Source organism: Botryllus schlosseri, chromosome 6, assembly GCF_051294905.1.
Source record: "Botryllus schlosseri isolate E-star chromosome 6, Bs_hap1, whole genome shotgun sequence".
NCBI lineage: Eukaryota > Metazoa > Chordata > Ascidiacea > Stolidobranchia > Styelidae > Botryllus > Botryllus schlosseri.
This window is the reverse complement of record NC_137241.1, coordinates 143568-160912: the sequence shown is the minus strand read 5'-3', so window position 1 is coordinate 160912 and position 17345 is coordinate 143568. Positions and strand designations below refer to the sequence as shown.

The window sequence follows — 17345 nt, the reverse complement described above, 5'->3', positions numbered from 1 at the left end:
TCTCAATTCGGAATCGGCGCTGTCCTCTCAATCGAGCACAATGGCGAAGAGAGACCGATCGCGCACGCATCGAAAACGCTTTCCGATTCGCAAAAATCCTACTCTCAAATAGAGAAGGAAGCTATGTCAATCATTTACGGAGTCACTAAATTTCGTCAATTCTTTTATGGTCGAAAATTTACGCTCGTGACGGACCACAAACCGCGTTTAGCTATTTTCTCGTCGGACAAGAAAATTCCCGTGATTACAGCGCAACGCTTACAGCGATGGGCACTAACGCTCATGGCTTATCAATACGATATTCGCTATAAACCGACTGATCAGTACGGAAACGCCGACGGTTTATCTCGCCTACCAAAGGGTCCAGACCCTGAGTTTGACGAACTGGAAATTCGTGAAAACGCGGAGATCGTTCACGCTATTAATCAAGATCTCAACTTCGCGCTCCAAACACTTCTCGCTACGTACCGATGTGCACCGCACCCGGGCATAGACTGGCAAACGCCTGCCGAGATCTTACATGGTCGACAGCCGCGCAATTTGTTAAGTTTGTGCTCGCCCTTCGACAAATCGAAACCCGTTACGCCTGGACAATCAGTCACTCATTTCGAGATTGGTTCCTCGGTTTACGCTCGCAGTTACCGACGCGGACCAAAGTGGGTTGCTGGCGTGGTGACGGAAATACTGGGGCGTGTTGTGTACATTGTAAAAACAGATCATGGGTATTGGAGGAGGCATAAGAACCAACTCCAACCACGCTTGATTTCAGCTGCCCAGTAAACACTTTACAGACCAAAGATGTAGAAAGCGGAGTCCGATATAGTAGATATTAGAGCTCGGCAGGTAGTAGAAAGGGGGATTTTGTGTCGACTCAATTCAATGTCTTTTCCATAATGTAAATATTATGTAGATGCTACAGCCTTTAAACATGGTGAGTAGAATGTAGATCCTACATTAGAAGAATATCCTGATATAATAACCTGTTTTCTACCACTGGGCATAACCTGATCACGGCTGCGCGCACACACACACACCACATTATCTACTACATATTAATCACATTTGCGGTAATTTATTCCAAAACGGAATTAGCAAGTAAATAATGCCGGTGTAAAAAATGAAACGAACGAAATTACTTGTAGTGCCAAGTAGCAATGAATGAAACTATGAGAACAGTCAGTAATCAGAAGGTTTCATCGTCTGATGATGATAATCCCTCTGGCGTTTTCTTTTCAACACCCTGCAGAAATAAAATGAAAATGACGATTATTAGCTAAGACATTCGTACTGCAAAAATGGCAGAGGTAGCGAGTAACGAATGACTCCTGCATTTTTTTTCGCTCATACTTACTAAAATGGATTTGATTCTGGACTATTTCCACTCAAGTTTTTTTTATTATATTTTTTATTATTATATGACTAGATAACTGCAATCGCCACTTCTACTTGATTATCAAGATCAATGATGACTACTTCAGCAATCTTTGAAAACAGCCACTAACACAAAAAGAATTCTTGACTAAAATTTCTTCACATTCTGTCAAAAATGATCAATTCAACAATCCAAATGAATCAGTTATTTGGCAGCTAGTTGGAGAGATATATACTCAAGTCTAGAAAGTGGAATGATACTCTGCCTGGAAAGCTGAAGACCTAACAATATTGTGTACAGAAAACAAAACATTTGAATGGCTGCACTGGTATAGACATTAACAAATTATTAGAATTGACAGCAGGATAACCAGCAAGACATTAAAATGAGAATTAGTGCAGTTTCTTAGGCTGTAGCGATACTCAGCCAGGAAAGTAATTGACCTAGCAGAGAGCAAAACGTTGTAAATAAAGCGAGCGAAACATCCGACAACTGATAAAACATTAGAATCGACAGTCTTACTAGAAGCAGAATAACAATCATGAGGGGTTAGAGAACAGAAGCCGGGAAGTGAGCATCAGAAATTACTGAATACTGGCCGAACAGATCCATGACCACTAACAAATGGTCTTTTAATAGTCAATATTGATACCAAATGACACCACCCCTATTTCACCGCAACATTAAGCAAATACAGCGCTGGAGTCAACCTTATATAACCGCTAACCAAACGCCCATTAGTTTTCCCACCTACTACTACGCAGTTCGCGGATGGAAATACGCATTAAAGCGAACGGACGCGACTTGTCACACTCTTGCTATTTCCGCTCCTTTTTTTTTCTTCGTTCCTCTTCTCTGTCGCTTCCGCTTCAGGAGAGAAACAGTCGGCCGCGTTTACGGATCGTGAATTCCCGGCTTAATGGTGATTCTTCCTCCAATGGTCAGCACCTTGAAAATTGAGAACAATGTTGTTGCAAATTGCATGACAATTTGAAAGTTACATCATTCTAATTATTCCAGTTATGGCCGTGAATCGTTACAAGTGCGGTGACCATAAGAATTATTACTATACTTCAACTACAAATACCAGTGGCGGCTCGTGACAATATCGGGTGGTGGGGCAAGGGCTGCGAGCGACTTTTATCAACATGACGTCACAATGGCGTTTTCCAACGTAAAAAAGTAACTTTATGATGGTCACATGAATTTCCCGACAACAGTGATTTTAACGTAGGTGCCGCGAGAGGTTTGCCGGTGAGCCGTGACTTGAAGTGTGGTAACAAATGTTTTATTCATTTATTTTTAATCAAAGGATTATTTTACAAAATGTACGTGAACTAAGAATCGTCCCTATGCCACGAATCAAGTATCAGGTCATCCTTAGTAGCATGCGTTTTGATTTCATGGTAGAGTTATAGATTACGCAAATCGATAGACCCTAAAATCCGACCGTCACCCCAAATTCGAAATCCGGATCCAGTCCGGCCAGGTAAAAAAACATTGAAATCCTGCTCCTGCTCCTGAACCGGACTGTGGCCATCTCTGGTTACGACCAGGTGATAATAGGCAACCAAAGCGGAGGCACCCGGCGTACGATTGGATCAATAGACTGGACAACTTCTAGACCTCTCATTTTCGCTCTAAAGGCAACTGCGTAAACTACGTACGGAATAAAGATTCAATACGATTCATGTTCGCACTTGACTTGACCTGACTAATTCCAATGACTAGAACTCGAGAGATTGCGTAAGCCTAACTGGAAAGGTCAACGAGTTCGGACACATACGCAATTGTTATCTCATAGATTGGGCCTGTCATATTGAATCCAGAACATCAATTTGAATGGTCTTTGAAGAACTAAGGACAGCAGCCTCGGAACTTCGGTCTCGGAACAACGTAGGACATTTTGGCCTTGAAACTGGAGACTGTGACACAACACATACGGCTCACTGTCTATAAGTCTGCTGCGAAATCGCCGTTGGAAAATATATTAATATATAAATACATGAATAAAAGCCGTAACTTAGTATACTGTTACAAGAAATCATCGAGAAGTAGCATACGTAATCTCATAACCCATTCCGGTATGGTACACTGTCAAAATCAATGCAAACAGACGAACACCGAACTTTCAGTAAAATAGATCGAGGAATAGGCTGATCGAATGATCAGCTGTTAGCCGACATCGAAAATGAAATAGCTATCGCAATTGACAGGGGATTGTAAGCAAATGGTTTGAAGGCCACAATTTCACAGTGAAATGGACATTGGCGAACATAAAATTATGCGAATACTTGAATGCAAACCGAGAATCTTGGTTAGCTGTTTCATGCGATCATCGAGATATACCATTGGAAATATCATCACCGATCTCGTTATGGAACGCAGACTATAGATTAGCACAGACCAACACCGGCTTTTGCGTGAGATCCGCAATGACGTAGGTAGGCTAAGTATCAGATCAGCGCGCATCTCTACCATACTCGACCTCGAAAACGAAATAACTGCCTCAATCATTGAGTGTCAACTTTAAGACTTGGCACCGCGTTCGATACTAAAATCAAGACATACCGTGTGAAAGCTCATGACAGATCTAGGTATGGAACATCGTTAAAATCAATAGAGACCAATAACGGCTTTTGCGTAAATTTGTTGGCGATAAATGAAGAGTCAGCTCTTACTCGACTTTGGAAACGAAATTACCACCCACATAGTTCAGTGACAAACTTAAAACTTGTTACATCGGTCGATACTAACACTTACCGTGCCAAATGTCATGACCGATCTCGGTATAGAACATCGTCAAAATCAATGGAGACCAATACCGGCTTTTGAGTAAAATCCGTTTGCTGTACTATGTACATGATAGATCAGCACACACTGAACTTCGGAAACGGAATTACTACCATTATCTTTAAGTAGCAAGCCTAAAACTTGGAGCAGTGTTAAATACTACCTTCACGACATATCATACCAAGTTTCAAGAATTATCATGGTGCGAAACACCGTCAAAATCGACCTATACCAGCAAAGGTCGACTCAACGCATATTACGGTAACCGAGTTCAGATATAGATACGATTGTTACATCACACCTTAGGGGCGAGTAGGCATATTTGCCCCGGTTGCTCGGCCATTTTACGAATAGGAGAGAGTAAATCACCGTTTCTTTATTGTGCGCGGCTTTGAGAGAATAGATAGTGAAAGCTTGTTATGAGCGCTACCGGGGCAAGCCCCGGCTAGGCATTCACAAAGCGAAAACACAGAAGAGAATTCGATTTTCGCAGAGACTTCGCTATGTATGGGCGTTTGCAAGCGAAAGCACAAGAAGAACGCAGGTTTCGCAGTGATCTCGGTATATATTGATTGCTGTGCGTCTATAAATGGTTAAATTGTTATTGTACAGAATTTTAGGTGGGGCAATGCCCCAGTTGCCCTATAGGACGAGCCGCCACTGACAAATACAATATATTGTATAAAATAAATACCAATTCTTTTACGTTGATCGAGTCCCAAATAGATGAAATATGTATAATTTGACAGATTCCGAAATCTTCTCAAAGTGCACCTTTCAAAAATTTGATATCAAGACTCCCAACATTTTACAATTCGAAGTTGGATGGCTTTACCAATACAAGTACAGTTTGTATCGCAATTGACAATTATGTAGAGAACGCTGCGAGACATGAGAGTAGGCCTACCCCTTAAACGTTTCTCTGACATGGACATTAGGGCTCTTAAAAAAATGACTTTTCTTCTCAAATCGTTCTGGCTACTTGATAAAATTGTTAGGTTTTTTCTGAAATCGTTCTGGCTACTTGATAAAATTGTTAGGTTACCTAATTCAAGCCTACACACCAAATTTGGTTCAATTCCAACCAGTAGCCGCATTGCTACAGGAAAAGAAAGTTTATATTTATTATATAAAAATAAATAGAAAAAATTTGAAAATTTTCTGTTCACCCCATGAAAGTGTTAGGTTATGTATAGAAACGATGTTCATCAAATTTGGTTCGATTCAAACAAGTGGAAGCGGAGTTATTGCCATCGAAAAATTTGGACTTGAATAAAATAGTATTTACGGTGGGCACCACTATAATAAATAAATAAAGAATTGCGTCACGCTGTCATACTGTTTTACGCGACCGTTGTTATACACTGCATTGTTGCTGTGCTCTGGCTCCATTGATGTTATTTCTACATTCGACATTAATGCGTCATAATTCTCCATCTGATTTTGAATTCAACTCTGTTTTGCTTCCTTTATCGTGCCGGTAGCTCTTTAATTGGCGCGCGAATAGTTCTTCGGGTTTCAATAACGTTTATCATGAAGGTACTTTTGAAAGCAGTATTAAAATTTTGTACCACCAACCAGTTATTTAATTACTATTTATCTTCATAGTAAATGCTCATTGCATGAAGCAGGGTTGTAAGACTCGAGTCACGATTTTCTGTTGACTCGACTTGACACAGGTCATCTTCTCAAAGTACGGAAATGACTCGACTCATTGCGCATGACTTGAGACTCAGACGGCCAAGACCGACATTTCATGATTATTTCAAAGAATATTACAGCAAATCGCTATTGGGATTTCGCCTATTGATACTGGTATTTGAAAATGCGGCCAGAAACTGCTAAAAGTAAGGAAAATCCGTATATTATAAATGCGACCCACTCGATATCACAAACAAATATAATAAGTTGGTTTAACAAGACCTAAATTGGAAACTAAGCAGCTAACACAATGACTTATACTCTGGCTCGAGTCATAATACCATAACTCGGACTCGGCCCTCTGCTCGCTGACTTGGACTCGGACTTGACTCGGTGTTGAATTGAAAATGACTCGAGTCAAAACTATAAAAGTGAAATTGACTTGCGACCCGGAGCCTTGTGACTTGGTTACAACCCTGGCATGAAGCCTCAATAGTTACATGAGTGGGGTGACTAGACAAAGAACGCAGTCACATTTGCAGCATATCATGAATGTCTCTTACTATATGTGATCTTGTTCAAATGGAGGTTGATGAAAGTGTATTTCCCATTCTTTCCGACTCTGCTACAATTACACCAGACTGGCATCCTTCTTCATGATGCTTCTTGCTGACTGACCAATATTGTCGCCGCCAACGGTACGAGTGCAAATGTCAGATATGTCAATATAGGAACAGAATTAGTTGACTGTTCATGACCGTCCACGCTCAGAGTTGCATCTCAAAGATGCTAAAATAAGCCTAAATATAATCCAAGCAATACGATCGTCCACTTTGACTGACTGAATTTCTAAAAATAATAAACATAACACCTTGATAGTTTCCACATCTTTTCACATCAGTGGCAAACGCGTACCACGCAGTGGAAGATTCACATTTTCGCCACATTTCCAATTCATGATGACAAAACTTGACCCTTAGACGATTCGTGACTGAAATTAGTTAGTTGGACCAATGGTATATATACAATGATTGGAAACTGCCACGCCCCCTAACGCTGTAAGGTTTACTCCCGCCGAAATCAGCGTGTGCGCGGATAAGGTTGACTGCATACACTTCATTGAGTAATGTTGACTGTGGTGGAGTACTGCTATCACCTTTGCTGGCAGATATTTCACTGTTTTCTCGTTTGTTGGTTGATTGTAAACAAGTTTTGCGAGCATAGTGAGACAGTACTACATACTAAGGTCTAATCAAACTTCCGCCAATGCGCAATGTCCAGGTACTGACTAGCTGTTTATGTATTTGCATTTGTATATGAGCGGAAAAAGCTTGAAAAATTATGACTGATTCAGATACTTATATAAGTGATCTTATTGCTGGTAGGTGGCCAACCTTAGAAGTCGATGAGACCCATTCTAATAGAAAGCAACCAGGCTACTTTATAACTTTTTCCCGGGTCAGGGGAATGGAACCTTTTCGCTTCTCTTAAATCATCATTGAAAAGGAAAGTTGGCATTTCGAAGAACGAAGTGCATGAGTGAAATAATGCAGCAATAATACTGGTGTCCGGTAGTCAGCATGATGTTCCGTTTGATGTAAGTTATTTTTCAAGCAATATAACACCCCTCTGTAAAAATCTTACACTGGAATATGTTTGCACAGATTTTACATGTACAGTGTACATTGTACACTAGGGTTGTTCAAAATTCGGAAAATGGTTGGAATACTGCGTATCCATGACTTCTTGTGTGTAGATTATTGTTAAAAACTATATTTGGCCTGAAAGAAACTCGCAGGAAAGCCGACAAGATTTGTCTAAATGTGTACATTGTACACACACGTGTTAGTTGAGAAGTTACTTGTTACCATATTGACTATTTATTTTGATCCAATGGTATGGTTGACTGGCAAAACGAGTTTCGTATCTAATGTCTTATAATGTATTTGTTGACAGGGCGTATATTGAACAATTCCAACCTTGAATTTACCAGAAAAGAGTGCTCGTATGAAACACGCAGACACCACCTCCAACTGGGAGCAAGTAAGAACGGGCTGCATACTACAAGAAGTTGAAGGATATTGAAAAATTTGCAATTCGTTCCCAGTCTGGAACTGCCATCGGATCGATTGATGCGGGAAAACCACTATTACTGGAATAATCTGTGTTTGCCAGGGAATCACATCTGTGACAATTATAGTTCAAAATATGCTGGTATTATCACGTACTAAAGGAATGTCATATGGTCATATGTAGGCTCAGGGAAAATGCTTACAGTTCCTCCCCCAACGTGTGTGGACATTAGGGTTGTCCAAAATTTGGAAAATCTTAAAAATACCCCGTGATTGTGTCTCATTCCATAGATTATTGATAAAAAATAACAATGAGCCCAAAAGAAGCTCACGGGAAAGCCGTTAAGATTTCGGCCAAAGCGTTTTAAAGTAGCTGCCCAAGAATGGGCGTGCCACCGACCATAGAACGGCGAGAAGACTAGTAATCAAATAACCACGGCTCCTGATTGGCTAATTGGCTATGCTTCAATGATCACCACAGCAACAACTTGCTGATTATGTGCTCAAGGAGTCTGCTGCCGGTGGGGATTCTGAAATCGCGTTGTTGGTAGGTTGGCAGATGATGATTTAGGATTAATTCAGGACATGTTGAGGTACGAAATACATGATGAACAATCAACAGCTGCTTCACATAAACTTCTACAGCATGACTGCTTTGCTGTGAAGGAAACGGCTGTAGCCTACATGCCGTGTTTTCATCGAGGGAAAGCAAAGACGCCTATGCAAGTAGTGAACGAATTCCCCGTTTCAGAAGGGATCCATCATCAGTGAATACAAATATAAAGCTTGACCATGACACTATACTTTGTGTGAGCTTATTGGACTCAAGTTGTAGTATATAGTTGATATTTTGAATGCTCTAGGGATTGACTGAATCAGCCGGTTGTGCTTGGCAGTTATACTTACAGCAAATTGAATTCACATGTAAGTGTTGTCAAAGTCCTTAATGATGCTGCAGAAAAGAGGTGTAAAGTAAGCACAATGCTGGATATCATGTCCAAACTATGCTGGATACTATGCAGTATAGTCTGTGATTATCTTTACACCTATTTTCTGCGGGATCAATAGGGACTTTGACATACCACATTGGGCATAGCCTGTGCGAGTGTGCGTTATCATTAGGGACTTTAGCAACACTTACAAGTGAATTCAATTTACTGTAAGCATCTGATGAGTGCCAAGCATAACCCGCTGATTCAGCCGATTCCAATATCATTCAAAACGTCACCTATATATTACAGCTTGAGCCTAATAAGATCACACAAATTACGGTATCGTGTCATTGATAAGCTTTATATTTGTGTTCACTCATGATAGATCCTTTCCAATCGGGGAATTCGTTTACCGCTTGCATAAGCGCCTTTGCTTTCCCTCGGTGAAAACACGGCATGTAGGCTACAGCCGTTTCCTTCCAATAAAGCAGTCATGCTGTAGGAGTTTTTGTGAAGCAGCTGTTGATTGTTCATCATGTATTTCGTACCTTAACATGTCCTGAATTAATCTTAAATCATCATCTGCCAACCTACCAACAACGCGATTTCAGAATCCCCACCGGTAGCAGACTCCTTGAGCACATAATCAGCAAGTTGTTGCTGTGGTGATCATTGAAGCATAGCCAATTAGCCAATCAGGAGCCGTGGTTATTTGATTACTAGTCTTCTCGCCGTTCTATGGTCGGTGGCACGCCCATTCTTGGGCAGCTACTTTAAAACGCTTTGGCCGAAATCTTAACGGCGTTCCCGTGAGCTTCTTTTGGGCTCATTGTTATTTTTTATCAATAATCTATGGAATGAGACACAATCACGGGGTATTTTCAAGATTTTCCAAATTTTGGACAACCCTAGTGGACATACTGACATTTATCGAAGGTTTTAGTATTCAATTCATCGTTATCTCCTCCTGGCTCTTTTAACCTTGATATCATATACCGTTGAAGAAAATGTTCCCCTTCCTACCAATGATTCGGGCAAGAGCAAGCTAACATCTAAACAAGGCAGGATATTTTATCACGAGTAGATAAGGCATCATTCAGGTCGTAATTGGCCACTTTTGAGCTAACGAAAGCGAATGTACTATTGCATTTTTGAAGGAAATATTCCCAAGTTGAAGATGACAAAAATTGATATCTAGCACTGTTATTGCTTAAAAGATCACACATAAACTGTTTTTGTTGTCCACATTGTTACTTTTGCATCGATCTATTTCTGTACCGTTGCATATTAATGTTTGTTTTTCAAATGCATGCATCATTTCGTTTATATGCGCGTGAATTAGGGATTTGAAAATTCAATACTGCATTCTTAAATGTTACATCTGTGAAGTATATGTATCTTAGGGTTACCATATTTTTGTGAATCAAATTCCGGACACTCTTTAGCGCCCACTAGCGGATTTTAAAATGAGGGTTGACTCATTTTTCGTCAATATGACGTCACATACACAAGTTCTCACAAGTTCTCAACCGGGGGTCCGCAAAGCCTCTAAATTTACAAAATAGTTGAAAACCTCATTTTTATTTTTTAATTAGGAAAATCACGAGGCAAATTCGCTTCATTACTAGTAGAACTCACATGAACAGAATGGCCGTCTGAGATGACATATCCTACTGTGCTGACTCATTTTAGTTGCTAAATTGTCAATATCCTATACTGATACAAAGATTTTGCTGTATAGAGGTGATTTGTTAGGGATTGTGTAAAATTAAAAAGTTGGATTCAACAATCACGGTGACTTCGTAATGTTTATAAAAATCCATTTTCTACTGTGATATCCATAACTGTTTTCCATAATAGTTTCAATATGAGCTGCTTGATAGAAATGTCCAGGCCTGGCGTTATATGTTCAATGAAATAAATTAGTTTTTCAATTTTGATGCCCTATTTGTTGCAATCGTACCCAAATCTGTCGTCGCAAGCGTTACGCGTTATTATTACATTTGCCACCACCTCTGTTTGTGGAGACAGATTTTCAACACTCGTTTAAATCAAATCGAAGGCGCAGATTTTTAAGACACCGCCAAGTATTTCAAAATATTTAGCTTCAGAATTCGCTTTGAATAAATAAAAGTCTTCCCAATTACTACTTAAATAATAGGCTTTTATGCTATTCTCAAGAATGATCAGTGATCACTTCGTTACTGTGTATTGTTTGTTTTGTTTGTGTGGGGTATTCATGGCGTTTGTCGACTACAATGGTCAAATGGTCATTTTCACCAGGCCGTTTTCCCTGCATTTTTGATTCCGTATCTGCCAACTTGTAGCACGACCCACTTCCATAGACTTTTTATAAGACACGGCTTACGGGGATGAGATGGCGAGGAGCAGCCGAGATAAACCTTCAACACTTAGGTTGGAATTCTAGTGTCGACCCCGGCTAAAACTTCCGGGAGTTCGCGGGGGTCCATGACAGTCCAAAATCGGTTCGCGAAGACAAAAAGGTTGAGAACCACTGGTATACACTATACAGGAATGGAGTGGAACAGGTCATGAATCGGGCTATCTGCAATGTGAGCTCTGGTGATTGCTACTTGCTAGGGTCTGCAATAGATTTCTCCACGGGCCGGATGAAATCATCTGAAGGGCCGTGTCTGGCCTGTCAGGATTGTGTTTGACAGTTCTGCTATACTGTCAGGTCGGTGCGGTTATCTGTTTATGTGTTTTAATGAGGTCCGAAACTATATTTTTTTCTCCTCCCTGCCGGCCATAAAAGCACTGCTCTTGGGCCCACCATAGGGTAGTCGATGTAGCTTGTTGGGCACTTACTATATGCATTTGGCTCTTAAATTTTATTTATGAATTCTGTCAATAATATTGATTCTTCCATATATATTAGGCTTCTATAAAATGCACCAACAGGTTGCACATCTGGCGATTTCCAACATTTTATGGTAGCGACCTCATTTCCGACTTGAAAATGTTCCGTCGCAAAGCTCAAAACTTGATCAGCTGCATGATTAATAAAAAGAATTCAGCTTGCCCAAACTTACTCATGGCCTAGGAAGCTAATTACGTCCAACATCATCGCAATCCCCAGATAAAGGCGAACGACCTCAAGATTTGGAACATCTGTCTGTGACTGAAGCATCCAATCGGTATTAACCAACTCTAGGAATATACCGTTAGCTTAAAATTGCGATTACAATCAGACTTATTTCAGTAAGTGATGGTTATTTATATTTATTTTGATTACATTTTTGGCTAGGGTGGTGCCTGGTGCATATACAAATATCATTATACGTCGCAAGAACTCGCGCGCGGCGCGAAGAACAATTTTGAATAGCATATATCTGCTTGAAAATAATATTGTTTATGTTGATTTACGAAAAACTTTTGAGCCTGCTTCAAGCCTTCAAAATTCCGGACATTTAGGCATATTTTAGAAATTCCTCCCGGACGCAGATTTTTCAGTGAAATTCTGGACATGTCCGGGAAATTCCGGACGTATGGCAACCCTAATATATACCGTCTGCTATCGGCACAACAAAGTATTTAAAAATAACAAAACAGATTCAACATACCACATATCTTGCAAAGGCTTTTGCTTTCATTCAATATGTCATCAAAGTTCTTTAAATCCTCCTTTGTGGTGAGTGGCTTTGGAATTCTTCTAGGATCAATTACGATATCGTTTTATCATATACAATCTATGGCGGAATAAAAGTTTCGGATAAGTTCTAAAACGAAACACAATTTTCCACACAAAAGTCAATTGCCACACGAAATGCCAAATGCTACGGTCCCATTTTACAAGGTATGGCGAGGTAACGTAGTTGTACGTTCCATTATAGCTAAACACCAATGAATTGCGGGTTCGAGCCTGACACGTCGACTCCATAATTCCTACCGAAGTGTCGGCCGTTTATCTAGGCTCCTCCTCGCCATCTGATCCGCATAGCCATGTCTTAAAAAGCCTAGGAGTGGGCCGTGCTATAAGTGGGCAGATGGTTGCCGATGAACTCGGCACTTGGTGAATTCGACTATTAATATGAATTATTAAACTAATAATAGTATTATCAAGTGATTCGTCAATCTTGTAAGGATGTCAGGGCATCCGTAGATCACGCAGTCACGGCGTGATTAGATCACGGATTGCGTAGCCGCAGGAAATGACGCAGCGCTCATATACCGACCACGCGCGGTCTGCTTGGAATAGATGGCGCGAGTGACGGGCCTGTGTCGTGCAAGTTTTGAGAAGATGGATCTTGTCGTTGTATGTGAGATCGAAGCTGTGGAACATCAAGCGGCGCTTCTTCGTTTATCGATCACAAGCCAGTGTTCCTCATCAACAAATGTTTCGCATGATCACGTCAAAATAAACTATTTTTTGCCTTTGGAGAGACGATTCCACTCTGGGTTAGGGTGTCTCGATAACAGCGTTGAAGTATCCCAAGATTACGAGATCTACCGCGAGCCACGACACGTTTAAATTTCCTTTTTGATACTGTTCATTCATTTAAATGCATTTCTAATGCGAAGGTGTTCTAGTGCCAATTCCTCCAAGGGCCGAGTTCACCAAGTGAACAGCGTCGCGTTATTTCCCTGCGGTTGCGCAATCTGTGATCTAATCACGCCGTGACTGTGTGATCTACGCATGCCCTGACCCCCGTACAACATTGCCAACCACTCAAAGTGCCAAGTTCACCAGAAAACAGTCCAGTAACCAATCATGGTGGCCTGTACGGCTACGAGATCTACCACGGCCGAATTCACCAAGTGCCGAGTTTGTGCGGTCGAATTCACCAAGTGCCGAGTTCACTGGTAATCGGGCAGATACGGAATAATAAGAAGAACCGTCCTGGTGTAAAATGACCAGTGTAGTCGAACCACCACCATGAACACCACAAATAAACAAACATCTAACATGGAAAAGAAATTACCTTTACAGCCTTTGACAAACACAGTTAACATTGAAACCAGCAATTTAGGTCTTATTCGAAAGCAGAATAACAAATGTTTTACCGGACATATCAAATCAAATGTTGTAAAGTTCATGTAAAATAACCCAAAATATTACCTTACTGTAACCATATTCTATCAATATGGACTGGCTAGCGAAATTCTCTGGGCCAACATAAACAAGCTGCGTTTGGTTTCAACGATTAATAATCTTGTCACTGGATTCGAGGTATAATTGCATTCAAATATCAAATTTTGCTCCATTAATCAACATCAAGTTTAAAATGTCCATTCTTGCACCAACTTTTATAAAATCCGGATGCCAGTACCAAGGCAGGTAACCTACGAATCAGTGTTCTACAGGTATGTATCTATATGACTTATAGGCCTAGAAAATTCAAGCACAAATATTATGATATAGGTATAGAAGGTAGGCCTACCGGTAATTCAGATGTTTGAAGCGACTTGGACAACTAGATAATTCTAGTGGTCTAATTTCACTAAATTAGAGCGAAATGCCAGTAATATAATTGTAATCTAATTCGGAAAAAACGGTTTAGCTCTATAATTCTAACCTGGAAACGTTGAGACTCTTCTACAGTTATGTCTACGCCTGGTTTGAAGAAATTCAAACAGCTCTAGGCGTCATATACTACAGGCAATTCGAAATACCCCATAAGCTATATGCTACCGCATATATACCTTTTACCCGCTACCTCATTCCGTCACAATTCGTATATATTTACGGCATTTACCATACAGAAAGAGCGAACTATGCCTGGCTGCTACCTGTTGCGAGTCAAATTATAGATTACTAACCTACGTGGGTTAGTAATCTATAGTCAAATCTTTGTCACGCGCGATGACGTAAATTTGAATCGCCGGTATATTCTAGAAGTCACGCATCGATAATCATATTCCTAAACGTACAACATCTCACTTATTTAGTTATTCTCTGAATAAAACTATTATCCATACTCGTTGAACATACGAGATTACCGAAAGAGCGAATATATATCTAATGAAGATCATATATATCAGAAGAAAACGAAACTGTTCGGCCTTAGAGCAACAACACGAATATTCAACACCGGTGACATCCTCACGCAATAAAACGAAGGTAGAACATTGTTTTCTAATGGATATAACGAAGCTACCGCTTGAGATCGAACAAAACCGGATAGTGATTTATCGTTATTGAATGTAACACAAACATTATCCTTTCTACGTCTTCTAGACATACCCGCAAGCGATAGAAAATTCGCATTATTAGGTTAACAATGCGATATAATGAAGTCTAACGCATGCCATGGAACAACACCGAGTTGGAATTTATTCTGATTGAATATAACCACAAGACAATCCTACTACGTATTTTAGACATTCCCCCGACACTTAGAAAATCAGAACCTAATCGAGATGATCCCGGATGATCCTTTTACGGTTTGTGTTTGCTGGGTGGCCATAATAATACAGCCACACAGGAAATTGCTCAGCCTACGCAGTCGCAAGCTGAGCAATTATTGGTTAGGAACAGGGCACAAGGTCCCGCAGCTAGTCCTGCCCGTACGTCGGGTAGACGTTATCCTCTGAGGAATAGGAAACCCCCGTATTTCTATAGACCTACGTAAATGTGGGCATCCCTTTAACTTACAGGGGAGGACTGTTATGTTCGTGCATTTACGTTCAGTGTTGTTCATCTCCTAATTTCTATTGGACTAGTAATTACAGCCAATCATTATTTCCTCGTGTTTCGTGCTTGTATTTATACCCTGTGTTCTGTTGCCTCGTGGTCTTTCATTTAACTGCACTCTGGATCGTGTCGCTGCCTTAAAGTTATTCTGCTCACAATATACTGATTTCTTATTGCAACCTCGTCGCATTGAGTTATTGTTCAAACAAGATCTAGAACAGGGGTGGGCAAACTACGGCCCGCAACACCAATCTGTGCGGCCCGCGAGAGTCTAAAGAAACTTTTAAAAAATATTGATAAAATGCGTACTAAAAATCGAATTAATGCAGGGACTTGATTAACTTTTCTTAGTATATTTCACCATGATAATTCTACGATAGTGGTTCTCAAACTGGTGGGCACGCCCCCCGTGGGGGGCGTGAAAGCATCTGAAGAGGGCGCGAAGCTGAGCTCAACTGAAATTTTTTTGCGCGCTTCGCGCGAATTACTTTCAGTTCAAAGTTATTACTCTGTATTTAGTCTCTCATCCACAGTCGTAACCTTCCATGCCACCAAACTACCCGTTGTATTTGCTAGCATCCTGGTTGCGTTTTGTGATATGACGATAAGGGGGCGAAAAATCTTTAACCATCATAAGGGGGGAGTTTGAGAACCACTGATCTAAGGTAAATACTTAATATCACACCGGGATAGCTGCAACGAGATTGACATAATTTGGATCACGAGTGGGATTTCAGATTGGCGACTCCATTTTTATGTATATTTCAGTATTGTGCTTATAAAAAACGATTCGGGCGTATCTTAGGTAGATTCATTGTCTGTATGCGTAGAATTGGGGTATTTATATTTTATCTACACATAGTAGAAGCGTGTTTGAAGCTAACATGGTTATGATGCTGTCAGCATTGTGTGTCCTGGAACTGAACCAGAAATGGACAGATCGCTGCTCACAGATTTAAATTTCAATCCGGTTCTAACAATCGGGCCAACCGACTTTCATCTCTATAGTTTCGACAAATTGGTTATTGAGGTCCGTAAGCCTATGAAATATCGCCACTATGTTTCTGACGCGTGTACGATATCATCAAAGCAATGTTTGGCTTGTTTTAAATAAGCACGTATATTATCTCCATGTCCTCACTATGTAATCAAATATCAATATTGCGTTTTGGTTTATAATCCCAATTTTATATAGTGCGGCCCGCGAATGGATTAACCCAGCAAACACAAAACCGTAAAAGGATCATCCGGGATCATCTCGATTAGGTTCTGATTTTCTAAGTGTCGAGGGAATGTCTAAAATACGTAGTAGGATGGTCTTGTGGTTATATTCAATCAGAATAAATTCATACTCGGTGTTGTTCCATCTCATGCATTAGGCTTCGTTATATCCGGTAGTTAACCTAATAATGCAAATTTTCTATCTCTCGCGGGTACGACTAAAATACGTAGAAAGGATGACTTTGTCGGTACATTCAATCACGATGAATTCTATCCGGTTTTGTTCGATCTCGTGCGGTAGCTTCGTTCTATCCATTAGAAAACAATGTTCTCCCTTCGTTTTATTGCGTGAGGATGTCACCGGTGTTGTATATTCGTGTTGTTGCTCTAAGGTCGAATAGTTTTGTTTTCCTCTTATATATATGATCTTCATTATATATATATTCGCTCTTTCGGTAATCTCGCATGTTAAACGAGTATGGTTAATAGTTTTATTCAGAGAATAACTAAATAAGTGATATGTTGTACGTTTAGGAATATGATTATCGATGCGTGACTTCTAGAATATTTCGGCGATTCAAATTTTACGTCATCGCGCCATACAAAGATTTGAAGCGCAACAGGTCGCAGCCAGGCATAGTTCGCTCTTTCTGTATGGT

General features: G+C 40.4%; 1 protein-coding gene and 2 long non-coding RNA genes across 4 annotated transcripts in view; 2 read left to right on the top strand and 1 right to left on the bottom strand.

Moving 5' to 3' along the window:
* Positions 1-1042: 1042 nt before the first annotated feature.
* LOC145441244 (uncharacterized) lies at positions 1043-6701 on the bottom strand. 2 transcript variants are annotated; one of them, XR_013915777.1, is made up of 3 exons: positions 6370-6701; positions 2123-2320; positions 1043-1240 (listed from the first exon to the last, which is right to left on the bottom strand). It is a non-coding gene; the product is annotated as an uncharacterized LOC145441244 (long non-coding RNA). The 2 variants fall into 2 exon arrangements; XR_013915778.1 differs by having other exon boundaries at positions 2172-2320; positions 6370-6699.
* A 169-nt stretch (positions 6702-6870) lies between these two features.
* Positions 6871-9177, top strand: LOC145441245 (uncharacterized). Its single transcript, XR_013915779.1, has 3 exons — positions 6871-7403; positions 7763-7849; positions 7914-9177. It is a non-coding gene; the product is annotated as an uncharacterized LOC145441245 (long non-coding RNA).
* Positions 9178-9938: 761 nt separating this feature from the next.
* The window catches only part of LOC145441242 (histone H2A), a 150739-nt gene continuing 143332 nt past the window's right edge, over positions 9939-17345 (top strand). Inside the window, exon 1 of the mRNA XM_080319067.1 lies at positions 9939-9947. The gene's annotated coding sequence lies outside the window, so the exon portion shown is untranslated. The remainder of the gene's footprint in view (positions 9948-17345) is intronic.